At 39.0% G+C, this 12,416-nt stretch overlaps 1 pseudogene; it reads left to right on the top strand.

The window, feature by feature from the left end:
• The first annotated feature begins 6,715 nt into the window (after positions 1–6,715).
• Positions 6,716–6,834, top strand: LOC118607037 (annotated as a pseudogene).
• The last annotated feature ends 5,582 nt before the right edge of the window (positions 6,835–12,416 follow it).

The raw sequence follows: 12,416 nt of genomic DNA, 5'->3' as shown, positions 1-12,416 counted from the left end.
CATTTCCCTGACAAACCATAAAAAAGGAAAATACCACAAAGCAATTCCTAAAAGTGGACCAAAAAATGAAACAAACACCCTAACTGTATGTCAAGTCAGTGACACAATTAAGCACAGTAATTTGCTAGCACATTCCTAGGAGACTATATTCTAAAGATAAAGGAACTACAAGGAAATCTTGAGCAGCACTCAGTAATCATTTTGTTTAATAATAATATTGATATAACTACCTGGAATTTATTTTACATATAGTGTAGAGAACAAATAAGTAATTGTGTTAACATTACTAGGAACCAAGATAAGGGAAAAGAGATACAAATATTAAATTAAAAGGTTACATAGTTACATTAAAATTTTATGATTTTAAATTTAAATGGGAAATATCAGTAAGTGCCCATAATTTTTCACTTTCTAAAATACTCGTTTCCTAGTTCTGCCCCCTGAAAAGTTTCAAAACCTATAACAACAACTAAATAACAAGAGCATTCTGCTGTCTATGATCTCTAAATACTATTTCCCGCTAAAAAGAACTAGGGACTTGGGGAGAAATGGCTGATTCCAAGTTTGTGGGAGATAACATAGAAGATTAGCCTAGAAAAATCTTATGTCATAAAGCAAAGATGGAATTAAAGACTAGTAGGGTCTTTTCTAAAGGACACAGGAGCCAGCATACAGAGGCTTCTACCAACCAAAACTGCCACAACCTGAAAAACGGCTGCAATAAATTATAACACTTCAAATATCACTCCGGTCTAATCAGGAGAGAAACACCAGACACAAATTACAATAGGGGACATTCTACAAAGTATCTGACCAGGACTCAAAACTGTCAAGGTCATCAAAAACAAGGAAAGTCTGAGAAACTGTCACAGCCAAGAGGAGCCTAAGGAGACATGACAGTGAAATGTAGTGTGGCACCCTGGATAGGCTCCTGGAACAGAAAAAGGACATTAGGTAAAAACTAAGGAAAGCCGAATAAAGTATGGATTTTAGTTAATAAAGATATCTCAATATTGGTTGATTCATTAGAACAATATACCACGCTAATGTAAGACATAAATAATAGGGGAAATTGCATGCATGGTGGATGGCAAGTCTACTATCTTTGCAATTTTTTGTAAAACTGAAACAATTCTGATAAATCAAGTTTATTTAAAAATATAAAATGTATTCAAGTTCGTTAATTAATAAGGACACTAAAGAAAAAGAATTCACTGGTCACCTTTGGAGTACCAACTCATTATTCGAAAGTGGGTAAATAAAGGGAAAGAATAATGCATTTGTGTTGCCTTCTGCGTTCAAACTCTCTTTCAGAGAGTCTTAGTTTGGGTTCCAAAAGCAGATCTTTTAATAAGAGCTTGAGTGACAGGTAGTTTATTTGGGAGGTAATCCCAGGAAGCACAAGTGAATAGATGGGAAAAGTGAGACAGAGGAGGGAGAAAAGCCAATAAGGAGTGCATTAGAGACCAGATTGTTGTCATGGGTAACTGGAGTTTAATCCTTCTGGGGACACTCTAGAGCACTGGGTAGAACAGGCCCGTATTAATAACTACGTTATTAATATAGCCACTCTAGCTTTCTTAGACTTGGTATTCGTAGGGTGTATATTTTTATATCTTTATATTTTCAATCTCTGTCTTTATACCTAAAGTGTGTCACTTTAAAAAGCATATAATTAGTTTGTTGCTGGTTTCTGTTCTCAATTTTCATTCTTTTTTATGACTTTTATTGTATTACTTTGCTTAGTAATTTTTTTTTTTGTTTTTCAGTTACAGTTGAAAGACAATATTATATTAGTTTCAGGTGTACAATATAGTGATTAGATATTTATATACCTTACAAAGTGATCACCCCAATAAGTCTAGTACCCATCTGACACCATACATAATTATTATAACATTGTTGACTATATTTCTATTGTATTTTTAAATCCAATCAGACAATTTCTGTCTCTTCGAGATTGGAGTGTTTAGGACACTAAATTTAATGTGATTGTCTATCACTTTGCTATCTGTTTCCCATTCGTTCCATTTGTTTTTTGTTCTTCCTTTCCTTTAATCTTTCGAATGAATCAAGTATTATTTTTATCATCCTACTTCTTTCCTCCGTGGCATTCTGATTATAATTTTTTTATATTTTTTCTTTTGGTTAATCTGGAGATGATAATACGCCTTACAATCTACTTTGAATTAGTATTTTACCACTTCAGGAAAGATATAAGAACTTTAGAATAATTTCATTTACACCTTTTCCCCCTGACCCTTTGTGTCATCATATGGTTTATTTCAACACATTAGAAACCTCAGTATACACTGTTATCATTATCTCCTTAAATAACTAACAGTCATTTTAATATTTCTATTGTGGCAAAATATACAAAATATAAGATTTACCATGTTAACCATTTTAAGTGTATAGTTTAGTGGCATTAAGTACGTTGACATTGTTGTGCAACCATCACCACCATCAACTTCCAGAACTTTTTCATCTTCCCAAACTGGAATTCTATACCCATTTAACATTAATTCTCTACTCCCTATTCACACATACCCCCAATTCCCTCAGCTCCTGGCAACCACCAGTCTGCTGTCTGTCTCTATGTATTTGACTGCACTCGATACCTTACGTAAGTGGAATTGTGCCATATTTGTCTTTCATTTCTGCTTTATTTCATTTAGCATAGTGTCTTTAAGATTTATCCATTTTGTTGTAAACCTTCCTGTTTAAAGCTGAATAATATTTCACTATATGTATATAACACATTTGTTTATCCACTTATCTGTTGATGAACATTTGAGTCGTTTTCACCTTTTGACTCATGAATAATTACTGCTATGAACATTGGTGTTCAAATATCTGTCCAAGTCCCTGCTTTCTATTATTTTAGGTTTACACCCAGAAGTTGAATTACTGAATCATGCAATAATTCTATGTTTAGTTTTTCTGAGAAACAACCATGCTGCTTTCCACTTCTTTTTAATTTTTCCATTTATTTACCCATTTCAGGTTTCTTCCTTTCTTCCTGAAGGTCCAAGCGAGTATTTGCGATTATTTTTCTTTGGCCTGGGGATCTCATAGTGCAGGTCTGCTGGAGACAAGGTCTCTCAGCTTTTCTTAGTCTAATAATTTTGGCCTTAATTTTTGAAGATTTTCACTGGGCTAGATTAGCAGAGTTTTCTCCTTTTATCTCTTTAAACATGTCGTTTCATGTTTTCTGATTTCTATAATTACTTTAAAGAAGTAAACCATTATTGCATTGTTCCCCTGAATTTAATATGTACTTTTCCCCTTCTAGCTGTTTTAGATTTTCCTCTTTATTTGTTTGGTTTTCAGAAGTTTGACTCTGGTATGCTTAGGTATGGTTTTCTTTGTATGTATTCTGTTTAGGGTTTACTGAGCTTTTCCAATATGTAGATTCATGTATTTCATAAATTTTAGAAATTTTACAGCCATTATCTCTTCAAATATTACTTTGGTGACTTCTTTCGCTTCTACTGGATTTGATTTTCAGCATAGACTTTTCTTTGGCTACTGAAGATGAGAGTTTTTTTAGGTGTTGCAATGCAGGCATTCTTATGGTGTTGGAGTTCATGGACTACTCTGAGCTTGTTATTCTCTTTCTTCAAGTTTTCTAAGTTGGCCAACCCTACAATTCATATAATTGCCATTACACCCATATCTTTTAAGATCTAAAGCTATAACATAAATGAGATTCTCAGCAACCGAGTTGCTACATCCAGGCAATCAGAAAGACATGGGCACTTGTGAGCAACTCCCAGTGTATATGGTGAATGCAAAAGTTTGCCAAAAGTTATGGATTATGGCATCAATAACATCTTCTATACAAGATAACCAAATGGGCAATTTTAGAGAAAAATACCAGCCAATAAATGTATAAGGAATAATAAAATTAGAAATTCAACATTTTGTAACATTCAATGAACTAATGGATCCAGGAACAACCAGTACAGGCTACAAAAACCATTAGGTAAAGTCTTTGGAGCTTTATAATTGATGGATTCAACTGCCAACTTCTAACCCTTCAATTCTAACATGCCTAAAAGCAGGACAACCAGTCACAATGGGAATGCTCAGGTGAGATAATGGAAAGAAGACAGCACCTCTTATCACACACACACACACACACACACACACACACAAATTGAACCTGAATTTAATCAAGTATCTAGATCAACTATGAGTTTACAAAAAAGTTAATAATAATAAGGGGAAAGATGAATTCATCAAAGATATTAAAAATTGCATTTGGCCAAATCCAGAACTGAGAAATTCTATAGGAAAAAAATATTCTATTTCTTTAATAAATAATTGTCATAAAAAAGAAAGAAGGAGAACTCATATAGATAAGACTTTAACACTAAAATGTAATAATCCATCTGTAAAATAATTTTTTGAGACAATTGGGAAAATTAAAACATTGGGTATTAGTTGATTGACACTAAGGAACTGTTAATTGTGTTAGGTAGTATTATGTATTCTTAAGGTTCTTATTTGTTAGGAATGCATCCACAAGTGTTTACAGATGAAACAATATAATATCTGAAATTTGCTTCACAGTACTTCAGAGGGGCAGGGGTGGGAGGGCAGAACAAAAAAAAAAAGTTGATACTTGTTGAAACTCAGTGATGGGAACATGGAAATTACTTTGTGGTCTTTCAAGATTATTTTTATATCTATAGTTTAAAACTTTTTAAAGCAGAAATTTGATGGTGAAAGGAAAGAGAGTATCTAGAGAAGGATGTAGAGTCTAGGAAGATGGAGCGTTGTTATATGTTAAAGAAGAGATTGAGAATACCAGAAAAATCACTGGCAGAGCCTGTTCTAGAGGGTCTTGGGAAATAGGATGCAGAGTCCAGGTAGCAGGATTGGCCATGCAAGGGTGACGGTGACATACCAGTCTTCATTTGATGAACTCTAGCTTGTGTCTTATTCACACATTTGATCTTAATTGGCCCTTACAACCATTCCATGAGATAAGTATGATTATCCACATTTTGGAGATACAGAAATAAGGCCTAAAATGATTGATCACTCACTTAGGGTCAAATAACCTGTCAACCTGGCAGATCCAAGATTTAAACCAAAGTTGCTGTATTTCAAAGTTTATGGTCTTTATAGCTGTGAGACAGTGTGGAAGTGGGGGGTGAAATGTCAACTATTGGATGGGAAAGATGAAGAAGAATAAGAAACCTCATGACTGATGGCTTCTTTTCCTTATGAATTTGGATGGAAGGCCCTTAAAGACAACGATGTAGGCCCTGATAATCACACTGGGGCTGCCAGGGAGCCAAAGAGGAGTGAGTCACATTCCTGGTCCAAGCTTGTCTGGGCCAGCCAGTGCAACAGAGGTGTCCCAACAAAGAAATTCAACAAGGAGAATTATCAGGTCCCACACATGGCCCCCTCCACTCTGCAGCAGCTTCAAGAGACATAGAAGCAATTACAGAGTGTGAGTTGACCCAAGCTGCATATGAGTCAGCAAAGGGTGGAAGACTTCCAAATAAAGAAAGCTCATGCAAACTCAGCTGCTATGCAGAGCCCCAGTAAGGGGAGGCAATATCTAAGCCTGCCCTCAACTCATCATACTCTAATTGTAACCGAACGTCTTTTCCGTGCACAGTTCTGCCCTGCCCCAGGGTGGAGGCCTGCATGAATGAAATGAGGCCAATGGACTAGCCAGAGAGGCATGGCTGGGTTCTATGGGGGCCCTGAGTAATAGAGAAGGAAGAGGTGAGGCAAGCTGCAGGGAAGAAGCAGAACCCAATGCATCAAGAAGTTTAACCAAGGAGTTGGGCTGCCTAGTGGCATTATAGCATAATAACTAAAAACATGGGCTTTAGGGTCAGACTCTATCTGACCCCAGCCCCAACTTGTCCTTGGGCAAGTTGCTTAACTTCTTTTGGCCTGGTTTCTTTACCTGAAAAATGGGGATAAAAAAAATAGTATCTACTACTAAGATTTTATCCCTGGTAATGATACATTACCTCCAACCAACCTACCCAGTGAAGCAGCTGACCAAAATGTATATATTTAAAATCTGCTCGAAGCATTGGAGTATTAAAGAAATAGTGAAGAATTATGAGGCAAAGGTCTGGAAGACATCAGAAATCCAGAGTGAGCCTAGCATTTCAGGCCACATTTTCCTAGAGTTGTCTGCCAATTTGGAAGAGAAGGATGAATGTCTGAGAATCTGAGGAGATTTTTGACAGCTCCCTGTTGGGCTAGGGAACAATTATTTGAATCAGGAACTGCCAGAGTTGCTATTAAAGTCTCTGTGCTTTGAAGTGAAAACCACAAAAGGCTGCATCCTAAGAGTCAGAGTAAACCAAAAATAAATGCTCTCACACAGACTGAAGTCTAGCTTCCAATGATCTTAATTTCTGAAATTGAATTATAATAATCATGAACTACTAGAACTCTCAAGCACTAGCAATATGTATCCTGACAGAAGCAAATTTAAATCCTGTCTGGAGGTAGTTAACATAAGCTTAAATATCCATTTAAAAATAACCAGGCATACTAGGAGACAAGATATCATGGAGGATATCCAGAAGAAACAACATATAATAGAAATAGATTCTTATGGACTTCAGATATTAGAATTATCGGCACAAAAAATATTTTTTTAATATGCATTGTAAGATGAAATCAAGAGCTTCAGCAGAGAACTGGACTTCATAAGAAGGACATAGCAGTCTATGGCCATGCACTCCTGAACGTGCCCAATCTCATCTCATCTTGAAAGCTAAGCAGAATCGGGCCTGGTTAGTACTTGGATGGGAGACCACCTAGGAATACCAGGTGGAGTAGACATTAAAAAAAAAAAAAAGGACATAGAAAATCTGAAAAAGAATCAATAGAAAACTTAGAACTAAAAAAGACAATAACTTAAATTAAGAATTCCATGGATGGGTTTCATAACAAATTATATGTATATATGAAGAGAGTATTGATCAACTAAAAAACATCAGAAGACAATGTACAGAATGAAACATAGAGAAACAAAAGTACAGAAAATATAAAAGTGAAGGTACAATATATGGAGAATATAATATATAGAGGTATATCATAAACCATAATTCACCCTCTAACATATATGAAATTGTTTGCAAAATTCACAAAAATTTAAGGTGTTCTAAGGTCATTGTATTGTCCTAGAGAGGGTAAAACTACTACAATTTAAGTTTAGACTTTGCTAAGTCTGTTATATATTACAATCTCTAGGACAATCACTTAAAGAACAATAAAGTGTATATAAATTTCAGACTAACCGAGGAGGAAAAATTAAGTAAAAATACCTAAACAATCAAAAAGTAGGCAAGAAAAGAGGTTAAATTAAAAAAAAAAAACTACAAGTGTAAATTAAAAGTACATACATTGTAAAATAATTATTTTTTTAAAATCTATAAATTTATATTAAGTAAATTTAATCTCCAATTAAAAGACAAAGATTGTGCCTCAGCCCTGCATATGGCTACTCTGTTCATGGACCATCTACGCAATCACAGCAGTGGCTTAGGACAGAGGCTGGATAACCTCCATTAGACAAGCCATCTTGTCTGTCTGGTATTGCATGCCTCCTCTGTGGTAATTACTACCTTGAATGCCATTTAACTTTCATAGCCTGCTTTGAGCTGATGGTTGGCTAAACCGAGCCTGCATTTTCTCCTTTCTAAAGCAGTTAAAGCAGCCAACTGCACAATTCTTACACTTCCCATACCCCCATGCCTTTCATGTGTCATCAATGTACGTAGGCCAAGGCATCACCTTCTACATGATTCTCAACTCAGTCAATCATAGGTATTAGTAATCATGTTGCTATTGTATACCAAGGGTTATCACCATCCCACTTACTCCCAGTAGAGGGATCCTTATTGCAGCCTGATCAGTGCATGATCTAATCCCATAATTGCATCCTCAGGGTCTACTTTCTTGGGTCACTTCCAGTAGCAACTATCTTAGCCTGGGTTCTCTCCAGAAACATGAGTAGTTTATTTGGAGAAGTCATTTCAAGGAGACAGAAAGTCGGGGACTAGGAAAATTGAAACAGAGGGGAAAAAAGCCAATAAGAGAAGGAATTATAGAGCTGGTCACTGCTACAGGCATTCCAGGGCTTGAGCCAACTGAGACCTTCTGAGATGCCATGTAGAATATGTTTCAGAATTTTCTACCCAAGAAGTGGGAGAGAGGAGCACTTATCCACCAATTCCTGTTCCCATTGGTTAAGCACTCCACACGTAATGTTCACTCTTTTGTATGTGCAGCTCTGGATATGTGTCAGTACCACGGGACCCCAGGGTAAAAAGCAAAAGATATGCAGTGCACCTGAAGCAAGATGCTGTTAGAAATGCCCAGAATAAAAGTTGGATTGAGAAGACTTGAAATGCAGCACAAAAACAGTGAGGAAAGGCAATTTTTTCAATAAACGGTTCTGGGGAAATTAGATATCAATATGGAAAAAAATAAAATTAGGCCCTACTTTACACCAAAGCCCCAAAACAATTGGAGGTGAAGTGTACATCTAAATGTGAAAGGCAAGACAATAGAGCATCTAAAAGATAATATGGGAGAGTTTCTTTATAACCTTGGAGTAAGACAAAAAATTTAAAAATAGGACACAAAAAGCCCTAAACAAAGGAAATGGTGATAAATTTGACTACATTCAAATGAAGATCTTCTTTATGACAACAGATACTAGTAAAAGATTAAACAGATGAGTCACAAAGTAGAAGGAAGCTATTTAAAATGCATTCTGATTCAGTCCAAGTATGTAGAGTTTCAAAAACAGAATAAACTAAACGAGCTTTAGAGATGCATGGCTAGACGAAAGAAAATCAAGGAAGAAATGACCATTCGAGCCAAGAGAGTGGTCACCTCTGAAGGAAAGGCACAGAGTAGTGATTTGGAGGGTCAGGAGTGGGCTGTGGGGGCTGGCCATGTTCCATTTCTTGATTCTTGGCCAAAATGGTGTTATATAGTGTTTATTTATGTATATTTTCTGTATATATGTTTTATTTCATGATATAAAAGTTTAAAAGAGTATCTATCTCATAAGGTTCTTGCAAGACTTAAATGAGATCATGCATAGAAGCCTGGCATATCAAAAGTACCCATCAAGATTAGTGACTCTGATTATCATTGATTGGGTGCATTTTGAGTGTGACCTGCTCATGCATGTGGAATTCAGCAGAGGATTTGTGGGTGGTCCACATATTCATGGGAGGTCATCCTGGGAAGGTATGCCAGGTACCGGTGGGGTGGACAATGTTGGAGGATGAGAGATCATAGGCCAGCCTGGACAGAGTAATGCATCTCTCCTACTGCATCTTTCAACCAGCAGACACAGAGTCCCCCAACCACGGGAGTCCAAGTTCAAGATGGGGGTCATGCCAGTTGCAGCTCTAAGTACCTTCTACCATTGCTCCATGAGGTATGGTTTAGAGCTCTGGCACGCGAGTGCTGATCAGCCTTGCCAGAGCAGCCAACACCCTGTCCTGTGGGTATGTGGGGCCCAGAGGCAGAAGTGTGAGGGCTTCATCTGCATTGGCCTCTGAACTTCAGAAAGCCTAACACTGCCCCCCGCCCCTTGGCCCATTGCTGGACAGGGCAGGGCAGTGCAGATTTACAGGGTTTGAGGTACCTCAGGCAGGCACAATGGGCTAAAGACTAGCAGTGCTCCCCAAAGTCACCAAGCAATGGGGAGTTGGCTTCCCTGCAATGGCAAGGGGACCTTTGTTTATTATGTCAAGTGTATTGAGGTCCAATTTGTATACAATTAAATTCACCCTATTTAAGCATATAGTTCAACGAGTTCGACTAAAGTGTATGTTCATGTTAACTACCACTACAATCCAGACATAGATGTCTGTCGCCCGAAAAAGTTCCCTTGGCCCTTGGCAACTGCTGATCTGTTCTCTGTCCCTATCATTTTGTCTTTCCCAGAATGTCAAGAAACAGAATCATTCAGTTTGTAGCCTTTCGAATCTGGCTTCATTCACTAAGCACGATGCTTTTGAGAATCATCCATGCGGTTGCAAGTATCGATAGTTCCTTCCTTTTTATTGCTGAGTAGTGTATCACTGTATGGATATATCACAATTAGGTGGACACTTGGGTTGCTTCCAGTTTGGGCAATTATGAATCAAGCTGCTCTATGTGTTCATATGGGTCTTTCAGTAGACACATATTTTCATTTCTCTGGGGTAAATACCCAGGGCTGAGATTGCTCGGTTGTATGGTACATATGTATTTATAGGAGACTAACAAACCTTTTCCAAGGTGAGTATATTCCATCTTTGTTTCTACTTTCATTGGTTCTCCTGTCATCAATAGCAGGACCACTGTGGAAAGACCACGGACTCCCTAATTCAGTGAGAAACTCGAATTATGGACTAGTTGTAAACATTTTTGCTGTTTTAACTTCTTAAGTACCAATCACAACTCAAAGGATTGAGGTAGGAGTACCAACTCCTCTTGGATGACCAACTGTCCCACTTTGCCTGAGACTCTCCTGGTTTTAGCTCTGAAAGTTTTATGTCCTAGGAAACCCCTCGGTCTTGGGGCCAAATGGAGACAAGTGGTCACTTTGCCCTTGGCCTTTGGCACTGCTGATCTATGTTCTGTCCCTATCATTTTGTCTTTCCCAGAATGTCAAGTAACAGAATGAATGTCAGGTGCCGGGCCGGCACTGTATACTAGTCACATCATTTTATCCACAGGCCTGTGTCAAGAGTAGGTTTGCTTGTCCTCACCTTAAGTGTAATGAAATAGCCTTCAAAAGCTTAAATTCTTCCCCAGTCCACACTCCAGGTGGAATCTGACATTGGCAACAGGCCTGCTAGACTCCAAAGCACTGGTATCTTTCAGAGGAGATATTCCCTAGGTGCCAAGCTCTGGGCCTCAAGGGCATGGGACTTGAAGATGGGTCTGGGTGGAGTTTTGCTGCCCTCTGCTGACAGATATGGTGACACTCCTGGTATGAGTTCACTTGAGCTGCAAGTCCGGGAAAATGCCCTTTACTTCTGGGGAGCAGGATCTCAAATCTGGCCTCAGCCCTAGAAGGGTGCCACAGGGGTAGCCCCTACCAGGGTCTGTCTGCTGAGGGCCTTGGTCCAGCCATCTGTGCATCATGTGATCACTCAGAGCCTCACAGAACCAGGGCCAGACTGCTGGGTTTGAGTCCGTGTAACCCTGAGCCAGTCACTTACCCCTCTGGGCTTCAGTTCCTTTTCTGTAAATCAGGATGATAAACACATTTGGACTACTAAGCTTAGACTGAGGTTGTTATTACCAACTCCTTCACACCCAGCTCTGTGCCAGACCCTGAGCTGGAAGTGCCAGGGAGATGGTTGTCCTCTTGGCTCTGTAATTCTCTGCTAACCCACTGTCTTGTGTTTATTCATTCATTCATTCTTTCACTCAATCACTCACTCACTCATGGTGTATCTATTTATTTATTGGCTGTTCATTTTTTTCTCATATCTTCACTCATTTAACTTCCTTATCCATTCATTCATCCATCTCTTGGTCCTCATTTACACATTCATTCATTCATTCATTATTTTTTCAGGCAGTTGTTGACTCCCTCCCTTCCTCCTTCTCTCCTGCATTCCTCTGTTCCACAAGCATTCTGGAAGTACCGCTCTACTCTAGGCCAGGATTAGAAGCGGTATTCTGGCTCAGTCCTCCTCCCAGATTTGTGGGTAGACAGAATGGTGAGGACATGCTGTGGTAACTACCACACACCAGCCATTGGGACCCAGAGCACAGGGAGCACCAAGAAGGAAGCAACTGTCTGTCTGGAAGAGAGGGCTGGCGGCAGTCAGAGAAGGTTTCATGGAGCTGGTAGCACATAAGCCAAGCTAAGAAGGGTATGTGGGAGTTCTCCAGGGAGGAAACAACTCTCCAGGTAAAGTCTTTTACTTGTGGCATGTTTGGGGAAAATTAAAGTGCCTGGGTGGTTGGAGTGTGTGATGTAGGGTCTAGTGTCCCTGACCACACCCAGGCCAAGCCCTTCCTAGGTTCCCGTCACAGACCTGGGCCACGCAAGGACTTTCTCTAATTCATCACTCTTGGCCCCTGGAAAACCACCTGCTATCAGGTGGCAAGAATGGCCCGAGAGTGCTAACACAGCACCCTGTCACAGGGGTCACCTGTCCAACCTCTCGACACTCAGTGGGAGAGCTGTCCTGGGCAGAATAGGCTAAAAAGGCAGCAGCAGCAGTAGTTTCTGAGGTAGCTGATTTCAAGATCCCACGGTCATCCAGCGAAAGTTTGAGTGCCTTGCTGTGAGCCAGGCCTTGCCCCCCACACTGGAAATGCAGCAGTGAACAAGACAGAACTCCTACTCCTGGAGGGCACAAATGATAAACAAGAAATAATTATGAAGTCTACCA

Source organism: Rousettus aegyptiacus, unplaced genomic scaffold (genome assembly GCF_014176215.1).
Source record: "Rousettus aegyptiacus isolate mRouAeg1 unplaced genomic scaffold, mRouAeg1.p scaffold_m13_p_8, whole genome shotgun sequence".
Classification (NCBI taxonomy): domain Eukaryota; kingdom Metazoa; phylum Chordata; class Mammalia; order Chiroptera; family Pteropodidae; genus Rousettus; species Rousettus aegyptiacus.
Note: the sequence above shows the minus strand (reverse complement) of the source record. Positions and strands in the feature narration are given on the sequence as shown.